Source organism: Triticum dicoccoides, chromosome 3B, assembly GCF_002162155.2.
Source record: "Triticum dicoccoides isolate Atlit2015 ecotype Zavitan chromosome 3B, WEW_v2.0, whole genome shotgun sequence".
In the NCBI taxonomy this organism is placed as follows: Eukaryota; Viridiplantae; Streptophyta; class Magnoliopsida; order Poales; family Poaceae; genus Triticum; species Triticum dicoccoides.
Window position 1 is genome coordinate 809,507,848 of NC_041385.1, and position 14,695 is coordinate 809,522,542.

Consider the following 14,695-nt stretch of genomic DNA (forward strand, 5'->3'; position numbering starts at 1 on the left):
CTCCTCTATTTCTTGTGGAGAAACAGGAATAAGTTTGATTTTTGGTTGTTTTTTGGGTGGGCTAGAAAATATTTGTGAAAGATAAGTTGAAGGCTCGTTTAACGAATGTTGACAGATTTCTAATTTCAATACTAAAGCCCCCTTTGTGCTGATGGAAAGGTGAGCGGATTGGGGGGGTGGGGGGGAAACCCTTTTTTCAAACAAAACAAAAGGCGAGAGGAGATGTCTAATGCACGATCTGTGCATGCTAGCTGGATGGATCCTAATGGCATGGTGATGGAAACTAAGAGCAACTCCAACACAGGGACCCAAATTGTTCGCCTGCGTCCGTTTGGGTCTGCACGGACAAAAATCGGTGCCCAATGCAGGTACCCATTTTTATTTTCTGTCCGCTTTGTGTCCACGCGGACCCATTTCTAGCTCAAATTTGGGACTGATTTGGGTCCAAAACGGACACAAAGCAGACGCTTGCTGCGTTCTCTTCGTCCGCCTCTGCCGGTTGCATGTGCTCTCTAGCCCACCTGCCATTCACCCACCCACCCATCCTCTTTTCCTCTCTCTCTGGCCCACCACTCACCCACCCACCAAGCGCTTTGCCTGTTAAACAAACTATGGTTTGGAACAATGCTCGATACCCTTGGTGGGTACGGTTGTCATATATTTATAAGAGGGAACCGTACAAATACAGGATACGTTACAACACGTATATCTATTATATACTTAGTGTAACACCCTCCCTCAATCTTAACTGTGTCCTGAAACACTCAGAAGGTTTAGATTGCGTCGACATCCTTCAAAAGAAGGCAAGGGCAAGGGTTTAGTGAAAATATCAGCAAGCTGATCCTTAGAAGGCATGAACTTGATCTGAAGTAGCTTCCGTGCAACTCGTTCCCCTACAAAATGATAGTCAACTTCGATGTGCTTCGTTCGGGCATGAAATACCGGATTGGATGAAAGATACGTAGCACCGATGTTATCACACCAAAGGACAGGCGGCTGGGCTTGAGAGACCTTTAACTCTCGAAGTAATGACTGCACCCATATGATCTCAGCTGTGGCATTAGCAATAGCTTTGTACTCAGCTTCAGTACTACTCCGGGACACTTTAGCTTGTTTGCGATCTTGCCAGGCGATCAAGTTAGGACCAAAGAACACAACATGTCCCCCCGTGGATCGCCTATCATCGGGACTACCGGCCCAATCAGCATCAGAGAAGGCTGAGATCAAACCAGAGGGCGCACGTTGCAGATGGAGACCATATGAACCAGTGTGTCGAACATAGCGCAAAATGAGCTTAACAGCCGTCCAATGAGGATCACGCGGTGCATGAAGGTACTGACACACACGGTTAACTGCAAATGAGATATCTGGTCGAGTAATAAGCAAGTATTGCAACCCACCAACGATGCTGCGGTACTCAGTGGCATCCTCAGAGGAGAGCAAATCTCCATCAAAAGCTGACAATTTGTCTGTGGAGGACATAGGGGTCATAGCAGGTTCGCACTGCATCATACCCGTGCGCCGTAACAGATCCTGAGAGTACTTCTGCTGAGTGAGAGTCAAGCTACAGTCAGAATGAAGAACCCCCAGACCCAAGAAATAATGCAGTCTCCCAAGATCCTTGACAGCAAAAACAGCCCCTAGAGAAACCACGAGCCGATCTGCAGCAGTGACTGATGAACTGACAAGTATGATGTCATCAACATAGACCAGAATGTACATAGTCACCTCAGGTCGCTGAAGAATGAGCAGAGATGTGTCTGCTGTAGATGGTCACAAACCCATGCGCACGAAGAGCAGCGCCAAGACGTGCATGCCACACACGAGGAGCTTGCTTCAGACCATAAAGAGACCTGTCGAGGCGACACAGATGGTGTGGCTGATTAGGGTCAACAAAACCTGGTGGATGACGCATATATACCTCTTCTTCCAGAACTCCATGAAGAAATGCATTCTGGACATCAAGCTGGCGAAGCGACCACCCTCGAGTAACAGCCAGTGAAAGAAGGACACGGATAGTCGTGGGTTTAATAACAGGACTAAACATATCTTCGTAATCAAGGCCATACCTTTGTTTAAACCCCTTGGCAACCAATCTTGCCTTGTACCTCTCAATGGATCCGTCGGCATGTTTCTTCACCTTGAACACCCATTTAGAGTCAATAACATTGACACCAGAGGGAGGTGGGACCAGGCGCCAGGTATTATTCTTTCGAAGAGCATGGATCTCCTGTTCCATAGCAGCGCGCCAGTGTGGAATGCCAAGTGCAGCCTGAAAATGTCGCGGTTCCGCCGTAGGATCAGTCTCAGCACGAGCAACACAGGCCGCAAGCCATGCGACCGTACCATCCGTGCGCTGGAGAGGCTTGAAGATGCCACTCTTGCTGCGTGTATGAGGGCGTAGTGTAACAGGCGGCGGAAGTATCGGAGAAGCCACTGCAGCAGAAGAGCCAACGTCGAGGAGCGGCGCGGAACACACACCAGAAGGCGAGTCCACGGACTCTGCCGAGGGGGAGTCCACAGGCGCTGCTGGACTTGGACTGCCCAACAAAGACAGACCGGGCGAGGGTGGCAGCACCGCAGCAGCATCCGGGCTGGGCGAGGCTGCCGCAGAACCCGCTCCATGTGCATGAGACATGCACGGGCTAGCAGCCGGGCTAGGCGGGATAGCAGCCTCACCCGATGCTTGTGCATCAGGCACACACGTACGGGCAGCTGCCTCACCCAATGCATTTGCATGGGGCATGCACGTACGGGCATGTGCATCAGGCACACACTTACGGGCAGCTGCCTCACCCGATGCATTTGCATGGGGCATGCACGTATGGGCAGCCGGGCTACGGGCAGCCGGGCACATACGGGCAGCCGGGCTAGGCGAGGCTACCGCCCCACCCGATTCATGTGCATGGGCCATGCACGTGCGGTCGACGTCGAGCTCCCCGTCGAGTGACCCAACCGGCGTAAGGGCTGCAGTTGGTGCAGCGGCAACCACGTCATCGTGAAGAAGCTCAAGGCGAGCGCCCCGTTCAATTCATGCACCATGGTTAGGCAACAACAGAGGAGAATATGCAGCATCTACAAATTGATCAGGCAAAACTGGAAAGGAGTGCAGCTCGGTAGCGGTAGTATCAGTGGATGGTGAGAGCGTGGAAAAAGGGAAAACAGTCTCATCAAACACAACATCACGAGAAGTGTAAACACGATTTGTCGGAATGTGAAGACACTTGTAACCTTTGTAAAGAGGACTGTACCCGAGAAACACACACACTTCTTAGATCGAAACTCAAGTTTGTGCTTATTGTACGGACGGAGATGCGGCCAACACGCACAACCAAACACTTTGAGGAAGGAGTAATTTGGGGTTTCATGAAACAACACTTCTAGAGGAGACTTCATGTGAAGAAGTCGTGTGGGAATCCTGTTTATCAAAAAACAAGCAGTAACAAAAGCATCGCTCCAGAACCGAAACGGGACAGAGGCATGTGCCAGAAGTGTTAGACCAGTTTCAACTATGTGACGGTGCTTGCACTCAGCTGCACCGTTCTGCTGATGTGTATGAGGACAAGACACATGGTGAGAGATGCCAAGCTTCTGAAAGAAGGTGTTAAGATTACGATATTCACCCCCCCAATCAGACTGAACATGAATAACTTTGTGCTTAAGAAACCGCTCAACATGTGCTTGAAATTGCATAAAGACATGAAATACATCAGATTTGCGCTTAATAAGATAAATCCAAGTAAAGCGACTGAAAGCATCGATGAAACTGACATAATAGTTTTGACCACTCACAGAAGTTTGGGCATAGCCCCATACATCTGAAAACACAAGTTCGAGAGGAGCCTTGACAACACGACTCGATACAGAGAAAGGCAACTGATGACTCTTGCCTTGTTGACAAGCATCACACACTAGAAACTCATTATTACTTGACTCAACAGGAAGATGATGATGATGAAGAACATGGCGCACAATGGGAGTGGCCGGATGGCCAAGGCGAGAGTGCCACTATGAAGACGACACCCGAACACCACTGAAAACTTGAGATACTCGTGGAGATACTCGTGGCACGTCAAGCGCATATAAGCCGTTGCGAGCTCGACCACTAAGTAGAACGTCCCTCGTGTCCCGGTCCTTAACAAAAAAATAGAAAGGGTGAAACTCAACGAACACATTGTTGTCAAGAGTTAAATTAGGGACCGAGAGTAAACTACGTGTGACTGAAGGAACACGAAGGACATCAAGAAGACGCAAGGTTTTAGTGGTACGCGAAAGAAGAGATGCCTGACCAACATGTGAGATGGGCATACCTGATCCATTGGAAGTGCGGACCTGATCATGACCGGTGTAGGGCTGGCGAGTGGTCAGCTTGTCAAGCTGGCTCGTCAAATGGTCTGTGGCGCATGTGTCCATGTACCAGGCAGGGTCCACAAAATATGAAGGAGTGAACCCAGGCTCTTGTGTAGCGAGAGCCTCCTGCTTCTCGTTGCCCTTCCCATTGTTCCCAATGCCAAGGAAATCACGTTTGAAGCGACGATGGCATCGAGACGCCAAGTGACCCTCAATGCCGCAGAGCTGACACTCAGTGCCACCACCACATGCCTTGTAGTGTAGGCGTTTGCGGCCAGACAGCGGAGGAGCTGGAGCGGGCGGACGGGGCTGGTTGCCCGTGGACGGCGACGGTTTCTGCTTGGCACCACGGGAACCCCAGCGGTGAGCAGCGTTCGTAGAAGGGCCCTCCGTGTAGACGCCAACGGAGCGGCGAGCAGCTGTTCCGTGTTGAGGAGGCGCGCGTAGAGGTCGCGAGGCGGCATCGGCGTGTCACGTCCATTGACGTTTTTAACAAGAGAGTCATAGTCCTCATCGAGCCCATTGAGAATGAACGAAGTAAACTCCTCATCCCAAAGAGGCTTCCCAATGGATGACAGTGTATCAGCCAAAATTTTGACCTTGTTGAAGAAGGCCGTGACCGAGAGATCGTTCTTCTTGACCCCACCCAGCTGATTACGAATGGCAGAGGAACGGGCCAGCGACTGCGAGGAGAAGCTGGAGTCGAGCGTGGCCCATGCATCCCTCGACGTCGCGGCAAAGATCACCATGCCGGCCACGGAGGGAGTGAGCGAGGACTAAATGGCACCCAGAATAGCTTGATCCTGAGCGATCCACCGACGATGAGCAGGGTTGGACATCACGACGGAGCCACCGGCAGCCGAGGGCACCGGAACCATGGCCGGAGGACACGGCAGCGTACCGTCGACATACCCCTCAAGGTAGTGACTACGCATCAGCGGCAATACCTGAGCGCGCCACAGGAGGTAGTTATCAGCAGAGAGCTTCACCGTCACGAGATGAGCGAAGTGGAACGGTCTGGGTTCAGCCACCGATGCGGAGGGCGGCGAGTCATACGTCGGAGGAGCACTGTATGGGATCAGCGCATCGGCCGACGGTGGCGCACGGTGGTGTTGGTGATGACCGTAGGACACCGCAGGAGGCACGCCGTAGGGCTGCGGGGAAGGCACGGCGTACGACCCAGGGGCGACGTAGGGCACGCCATATGGCATCGAGGACGCCGCGGAGGAAGGTACATACGGCGTCGGTGACGGCGTGACGTACGGCGCGGGATAAGGCCCGCCGTAGGGCACCTGAAAGGGAGCGCCATACGGGCCAGAAGCCGGCGGCGCATCATTGGGCAAAGCCGGTAGAGGAATCCCACCGTATGGCAACGGGGTAGCGGCGCTGTATGGCAACGGAGCGCCGTAGTGCTGCTGCTGGGTAGAGGCGCCGTAGTGCTGCTGGGTAGGAGCGATGTAGCTATGATACCATGTTAAACAAACTAGGGTTTGGAACAATGCTCGATACCCTTGGTGGGTACGGCTGTCATATATTTTTAAGAGGGAACCGTACAAATACAGAATACGTTACAACACGTATATCTATTATATACTTAGTCTAACATTGCCAAATGCCATCCGCGGCATCGCCGCTCACCGGAGACGTGCACCACCGTGCCGCAGCGGATGTGCACGGCCGTGCCGCCGAAGATATGCACCGCCACGCCAGGATGTGGGCCGCCGCTGGGGGTGCAGCTGCAGCTAGGCACTTCGGCCTGCTCACTGGTGCCGTCGGGGCCGAGCTGGTGCTGCTCGAGGCAGCTCTAGAACACGTACGCGGTCACTGGGTGGCTAGATAGCACACCTAAACGAGCTAGTATGCAAGGGCGAGCATCCGATCTTCTCCCCACCAGCATCCGACTAGCATCCGACCAGCTCCAACGCGTCGGCTTGCTCATCCGCGTCACCATGCTCGCTGTGCCGCGCCGTGCTCGCCTCGCGCCGCGCCTACCCGGTGCTGATACAGCTGGCGACCTCGGCTCGCACCCGCGCCCGGCCTCGCCTCGCCTCCCCGCGCCCGAACTGAAGCAGCAGGAGCAGGTGGTGCCACCTCCAGGCGCACTTCGTACGCGCCCGCGTAGGTGGCACAGCAGGCGTGTCAAGCTGCAGCGGCCGCGGGGAGGCGAGTTCGTGGCGTGCGCGGGGAGCTGCGAGGCTAGCGCGGCGGGCAGGGCGAGTGGCGAGGAATATGAGAAGGAGTAGGCGAGGCGCACGAGCAGGAGGCCTCGGCGAGCTGCGGGGCGCGCGGGCACGGCGGCCGCTGCAAGCTGGCGCGAGCAGGCGAGCGGGGCCGCGGGCGCGGGGGGCTGCCTCCGCCACAGGCGTTTCACGCAATGGCGGGCGGCGGGCCGTGGCCGTGGCAGGAGACGCGCAGGGAAGCGGGCGTGGCGGGAGCTCGGGGCTGGTGTCGACCTCGTCTGCGGGCAGGGATGAGGCGCGGGAGAGCGGCGGCCCATTAGGTGTTCGACGAAATACCGGCATGGTCATGCCCAAAATGCGTCAACCCGGCGCTGGGCACACCGGCTGACCTAAATGAAAACGCGGACATGAATGTCTGTTTGGCCGACCCAAACGGACAAAAAGTGAACAAAATCCGCGTCCGTTTGGGTCTCTCCATTGGAGTTGCTCTAACAATCTGTCATCTCTACGAGGAAGGCAGTGTCTTTTTGCGAGATGGCTTCATATTTTTCTGGCTTATTTCAGTTTCACATGCTATGTGCGCTGTTATTGTAGATTTTTATTTATTATTTTGCTGCTAGGAACATACACTTTGAAGTGATGTTGTTTCTATGCAGTTCTGTTATTTGTATGTGTGTCTTTCCATCTATTTTCTTTGTTTATTTTTTCATTTTGATCTTGTTAAAAATACATGTCGAATTTTTGATACAGGCAGTACATATATTTTATACACACGTAACATCTTTTTATGCGGGATGAACATTTTTCAAATACAAGGTGATTTTAAAAAAAAATACATGTTGAACATTTTTTAACAAATTTTAACCATTTTCAAATACATGTTGAACATTCTTTTGAATCATATGGAACTTTTTTATACTATGCAAACATTTTTTTTTACAATCTATATATACAGTGGTCTTTGGGGCGAGTGACTCGTCGGAATCCCATGAGGCGAGACAAAGACGCTCCTAGTCATCCTTCACAATATTTATTTCCTCATTTTGACTTTCATTTCATGATTTCTTGTGGCTTCCGTCTCCTTTAAAGCCAGCTAAGAATATTCTTTTACAGGACAACTTGACGTTTGGCCATATTGCATTTCGCTTATTGCCAGTTATTATGGAGCAATCCTGTATGGGCTGAACCATGAAGGCCAGTAATTAAAACCATTTCTTTTGTTGTTTCTTTTCTTTTTTATATTTCACATGTTTTCCATGGTTATATATTTTATGGTTTTAATAATTCCTTATATATTTTTTAATCAAAAGGAGAACATATTTGTAACACGCAAACTTTTTTGAAAAACATGTGCAGCTGGAGACGAAGTTGACGCTGATGGAGGCGCAGCTGGCGGAGGGGAAGAGGTTCTTCGGCGGCGACGCCATTGGCTTCATCGACATCACTGCCGGTGGGGCGCTCGAGCACTGGATGGGGGTTTCCAAGCTGGGCATATGAAATGGCTCAACCTATTGACAAACAACTTCTGCTCCCTTGACCCAATCTTCATCTACCCATCCACGATCATCGGGAATTGAAATCCTATCATCAATTTCATGCATGCAAACCAAATATTAAACAATTTATGTAACGATTATCGTTTATACCAAGTAATAAGTCATAACTATGCCATAGCTAGGCAATCCTCGCCTTGGCCTCAAGGGTGTTCACTGTGAGCTCATCCTCTGGGACCTCGAGGATGAGAGGGAACTGCCTTTCACGCACAACCCTGTCCACGAGAAGCTATCGATGCTCCTCCACAGTGACCCGGTCGTCATCTGTGTGTCACTCTCCATCTGTGCTGGCGACGTGCACGGTTGAGCCATGGCCTACTTATGGGCTTAGTTCGTCAAAGACAAGGTGAGTATCTCACTGAGAATCATAAACCGTACAAAACAGCTCGCTTTACTGTTGATATTTACAATAATAAATTTATCAAAAATGGAACAAGAATATATCAGAATAATATCTTCCACATTCTCCTCATGCATGAATAGTAGCATCAGTAAATAGACGTTGGCTGCACGTTATAGTACATCGTGATATGCATTTTGGCTTCAGGGGAATGATTTTTAAATCGGTGTTGCAGACGCATTGCATGTACTTGATGATGTGGATGACATGTAAGTAACTAAGTCAACCAAGCGATTGTGTCCAACGCCTTGTTATCTATTGGAATAATCGATCCGAAGTTAGCGTTAATCCACATAATAGTACTTCATGTCACAAATAAGTGATGCTCTAGATATCGACGCACACCAAATGTCAAAGAATTTATCATGGGAATCACAACTGTGTGGCTCGGAACAAAATGGCTGTACCCCACAGAAGACTTCGTGAGGGCATCTCCAATGGTGACCTGCAAACCGCCCGCATACAATTCGAACCGCGGTGTCCTGTTGTGCCATCGGGGCCGTATCGGTCCTTTTGGCGGTCTGAAAGTGTTTTCTGCCGCAAACTGGAGACAAACATGGGGGCTTTGCAAGCATCCGGACAACACCAAATTAAACCCGCTTTTGACCAGCCTGGCCCACCCAAACCCCTCCTTCCTCGTACGCGCGTGTTCTCGCCCGACGCCAACTCCACATTGAAGATGGCTCCAGGGCGTCCAACCTCTCACTGGCTTCGCCATTGAAGTGGCGCGCCGGCCCAAGGGCGCCGCCCGCGATGCGTCCTCGGTGTCCGCACATGTTCAATGTTGGCAACACATTACTGGACAAGACGGGACAAATATCTACCATGCTAGTTCAATGCCCCGTTCGCCGTATGCTGCAATTAAGCAAGCTCGCCAGCCGAGAAACCCACTCTGGTGTCGCGCATTGACGCACCCGGATGCCTTGTATCACCGGAATCCACTATTTAAAGGAGGCTAAACTCGGCTAGCTCCACGCCACAACACTGCTCCCCAACCTCTTCCCTTGCACCGCATCTGCCATGTCTGCAGGCGGCGAAGCTCTGTGGGACATGCTTTCCACTGAGAGGAAGCACGAGGTGCCCGCCCTTGCCGCCTCTTTACAGAGCCGTCGCGCCAGGCGGATCGCCGTTGGCTTGCCGGTCAGCTCGCCCGAGATCTCTGACGACAAGGACGAACCCACGATGGAGACGGGCTCCAACGACACCACCCCGGCGCCGGCGCCTGTGCACGTCGTCTTCACCATGGAGAAGGCGGGGGGCGCAACACAACACCATCATGGTGGAGGTGCAACCTACGCTCGTGCCTATATCGGGGTTCCAACATGTGCAGGAGGAACAACAGTACAACATGTTCGTCCTGAAGTAGCACCGGCTGGCGGAAGGCCAGATCAATGGTGAGTGCGTGAGCGAGGAGGCCGTGGCGGCCATGGCTGCGGCGAGCCCAAACTTCGTTGCAGGTCAGTGTGCGCACTACAACGCCATCCACACTCAAGTCGCCCCTCACTAGGTAGCGGGCGCTGCTCGCCAGGAAGCGGCCGCCGCAGCTGAAGGTGATCATGAACGAGAACAAGCTACGCCTCCTATGCCCTGCTGACGAACTATCGGGCGGGCTGGTTCGACGATGACATCGCTGATGCCACCATCTCCGCCGTGGACCTAAAGTCCACCGGCAACGAACAAGGTGCAAACTACTCCGAGGATGAGTAGGGCACAGGAGGCGGCAAGGCATGGCGTCCCATGTGGCCCGGTCAGTCTCCTGTGTTCTACTCTTCGTCGCCAGAGACCGTAGCTTCACTTGATCGGTCTTATCGCCGGTGAACATGGACACGACGGTTGGAGGGCGACAAGGGCTTGGGTGTCAGACGTAGCCGTATGATAGTTTTAGGGGGTCGAAACGGTTTTTTTGTGCTAAATGTTCAAAATCTAATGAAAATCTGGCTTGTTTGCATGAATGTCGTCCAGTTTATATAAAATTTGTGTGTTTGCATGAATTTCGGCTGGTTGGTTGAAAAAATGTTTGAGATGCATGCGGATAGCATTAGATAACGGTCTCAATCATCCGAGTCCGCGGACTGATCCTCTGTTCGTAGACGAATGCAGGAGAAAATTTATGGGTTGCCGTTGAAGATGCCCTTACTTCTCAAAAAAAATAAATAGTGACTTACTTACGACAGCATAAGGCATGTGCAATAGCTTTGATAGGTCTTGTCTATAGCCCGTGTCCATGTCAAATATAGTATGTACTACAAACACCTTTTATAATGCATTGTCTATATATATTTGGTTGTTTCCCAGGTCAAAAGCCCACCAAACAGACAAGCAAGCAAACTAAGACATGTGTTGCTACCTTCGCGTCAAAAGTCGTGTGATCTGCTGGAACTAACTTGACAGAGATCCACATTCCATTCAACTGCACAAGTAACAAGTTGTGCTACTACACATCTCAGCTTTCTGCGTCTACGCAAGGCAAAAACAAATTTATGTGTGAAAAATTTCCGATTTATTCATCAACCGTCAAGGTAGTACAAAGAACAGCACAACAACAAAAGCTACAAAACCTTTAGTCCCAAACAGGTTCAGGTAGGATAGAGGTGAAACTCATAAGATCTCGGAACTAACTCATAGTTCTGGCACATTGATAGGAAGCTTCTAGGTACCCATGCCCATGGCTAGTTCTTTGGTGATACTCCAATCCTTCAGGTCTCTCTTTACGGACTTCTCCAGTAGTATTTAAAATTGACTTTGAAAAGGCATACGACAAAGTCAAATGGTGATTTCTCGAACAGACCCTAAGAATGAAAGGTTTCTCAGATAAATGGCGTGACTGGGTCCAAAATTTTGTTACTGGAGGTAGTGTGGCTATAAAAGTCAATGATGATGTAGGTCATTACTTCCAGACGAAAAAGGGATTACGACAGGGTGACCCAGTGTCTCCAATGTTATTTAACATTGTCGCTGACATGATGGCTACTTTGATCAAACGCGCCAAACAAGACGGTCAAATTGCAGGAGTAGTGCCACATCTTGTGGATGGTGGACTCTCTATCTTGCAATATGCCGATGATACAATTCTTTTTATGGAACATGACCTAGATAAGGCTAAAAATATGAAAATATTGCTTTTAGCTTTTGAGAAAATGTCAGGTCTGAAAATTAACTTCCACAAAAGTGAATTGTTCTGTTTCGGAGAAGCCAAGGAGGCTGCTGCACAATATGCTAATTTGTTTGGTTGTGCACAAGGCCAATTCCCGATTAAATATTTGGAAATTCCGATTATATTATCAGCGTCTCACTAATGCGGAGTGGAAACATGTTGAAGAGCGATTGGAGAAACGGTTGAGCAGTTGGAAAGGCAAATTGCTCTCCATTGGAGGGCGCCTAGTTTTGATCAATTCTATCCTCACAAACATGGTTCTCTACATGCTCTCATTTTTCCAAATTCCTAAAGGGGTTCTGCAAAGACCGGATTACTTGAGATCTAGATTCTTTTGGCAAGGAGATAGTGAAAATAAAAAGTATAGGTTAACCAAATGGAGTGTGGTTTGTCGACCAAAAGACCAGGGAGGATTAGGTGTTCAGGACCTCCAGGTTAAGAATGATGCCTTGCTCAGTAAATGGTTGTTAAAGCTACTTAACAAGGATGGTGTTTGGCAAACCATGTTGCGCAATAAGTATCTAGGACAAAAAGTGTTGTCCCAGGCATATTGGAAACCTGGTGAGTCACATTTTTGGTCTGGTCTGATGGCGGTAAAGAAACATCTATTCCTCTTTGGATCATTCGCGATAAAGGACAGCTCCGAGATACGTTTCTGGGAGGACAAGTGGCTAGGAAGCACCACTCTTCAGGAATAGTATCTGGCCTTGTACCGAATTGTACGCGATAAGAATGATACTCTTGCGCACGTGCTCAGCTCCTCCCCGCCGAATGTATCATTTAGGAGGGATTTGATTGGCCTCCAGCTTGCATCATGGCAACATCTTCTCTCCCGTTTGGATTCGGTTAACTTGACACAAGGGAGGGATGTGTTTCGCTGAAATCTCACTACATCTGGATCCTACACAGTTGACTCTATATACCGTGCACTCTCGCACTCAGAGGTTCCATTGAATAATAATAAACTAATATGGAAATCAAAGATGCCACTAAAAAATAAGATTTTCATGTGGTATCTTCGGAGAGGAGTTGTGCTAACAAAAGACAACCTTGCTCGACACAACTGGCAAGGAAGTAAGAAGTGTAGCTTTTGTACTCATGACGGGACAATTAAACACCTCTTCTTTCAGTGCAAGTTCGCGCGTTCTATATGTCCAGTCATCCAAATAGCGTCCAATGTGTATCCACCAACAAGTGTTGCCAATATATATGGTCACTGGCTTGATGGAATACCAAATACTTTTAGTACGCTAATACGGGTGGGAGCCTCCGCCTTATTATGGCCGCTTTGTCTATGTAGAAATGATTGTGTTTTTAATGGCAAAACCTCTTCTTCTATGCAGGTTACTTACCGCTGTACGCACTGGCTTCGTATGTGGTCTACGCTACAACGAACGGAGTATCAATTGCTGTTCAAGGCAGTGTGTATGCGGTTCGAGCGGGTGGCCAGGAGGTTTTCACCCAACATGGGTAGCAACATAATCTATGGATCGGTCCACCTCCTCCGACGATATTGGCATAGTTTTGGACTCATATGGCTTTACTGTTGCCAACTTGTCGTTTTTTTGTATATACTTTGCTAGACTCTTCATTAAGGCTGTGTGCATTTTAGCTATGCAGAGGCCGGGTGTTGCTCATTATGCTTTGTATTCACTTGATGCTACATTATGAGTTAATACTACCCTTTATCGAAAAAATGTTCGATCTATCCGGACCTCTCTTGACATTATCAACACACTTTATCCATCCGCAACACATTGACGCTTCTTAAGGCCTGTGCTGAATATGCCCAAACCATCTTAGACTTGGACAAGTTTCTCTTCAATTGGTGCTACTCCAACTCTATATCATATAGCACCATTCGGGACTCGTCCTTCCTTGTGTGGCCATAAATCCACCACAACATGTGTATCTTCGACAAACCTAACTGTTGACGTGTCCCCTTTTAGTCGACCAACACTTAGCGCCATTCAACATTGCGAGTCAAATCGCCATCCTATAGAACTTTTCTTTTAGATTTTGTGGCACCCCCTTGTCACAGAGAATGCCATAGGCCTGATGCCACTTCATCCATCCGGGTTTGATTCGATTTTTCACATCTTTATTGATGTCCCAACTTTCTGCAGCATTGACCCCAAATATCGAAAGACGTCCTCGCAAGATACCTCCTGCCCATCAAGGCAAACATCCTCATGCTCCTCCTCTTGCATAGTAGTACAAAGAACACCAGAAATAAACAAAATAACATCCAGGTCCATGAATCACCAAGCGACAATAACAAGCACTGAAGCGATCCGAAGGCGCGCCTCTATCATCGCAAGGCAAGCAGTTACTTATATACTTGTCTAGAAGAGCCAACTGCCATAAGCCATCCTGGTTAATTAAGCGCTAAGCCACATGTCCGTGGGACATGGCGCGCAGTGGCGGATCCAGGATTTGAAGTTACCCGGGGCAGACTTTTATAGGAAACAAAAAATTGAAGCCATGATGCAATGAAATAAGACAATCAACTAAATTGATTGGCAAAGTAGTATGGATTCAGGTAAGCCGATAATATTTTTCAAAGTAGTTTCATTCTCAAGGAGAAAAATATATAACGTGGCAGAAAATTCATATAAGGTCTGCTTCATCTTCTTAGGTTTGTACAACATCAAGTTTGATAATACTAATTAACTTTCAGTATTGAACTTCCAAGAATTAGGCTAACGTAACAAGAAATTAAAGAAATATAGAAGCAGGAGAGCAAAAGATTAAGGGAGAATAAACGAACTTGCTGTTTGTTGTCTTTGTTGGCTTTTTTTCGAGACAGACTGCGAGGCCCTTTATTAATTGTGATAAATGTTTACATCCAGAAAAGAAAGATTACCAGGGTTTTCTAACCAAACATGGCGGCCAACCCCCAACTTTAAAACATGCCTCGCCAGCCTATGAGCCTCGAAATTCAGCTCCTAAACTCATGTACAAAACTACAAGCCTCAAAAGAAGAACTATGCTCTATTATTTCATGTAGAATTGCTCCGTAACTTGCCGAGTTTCTATGTTTGATATCATCCACCAC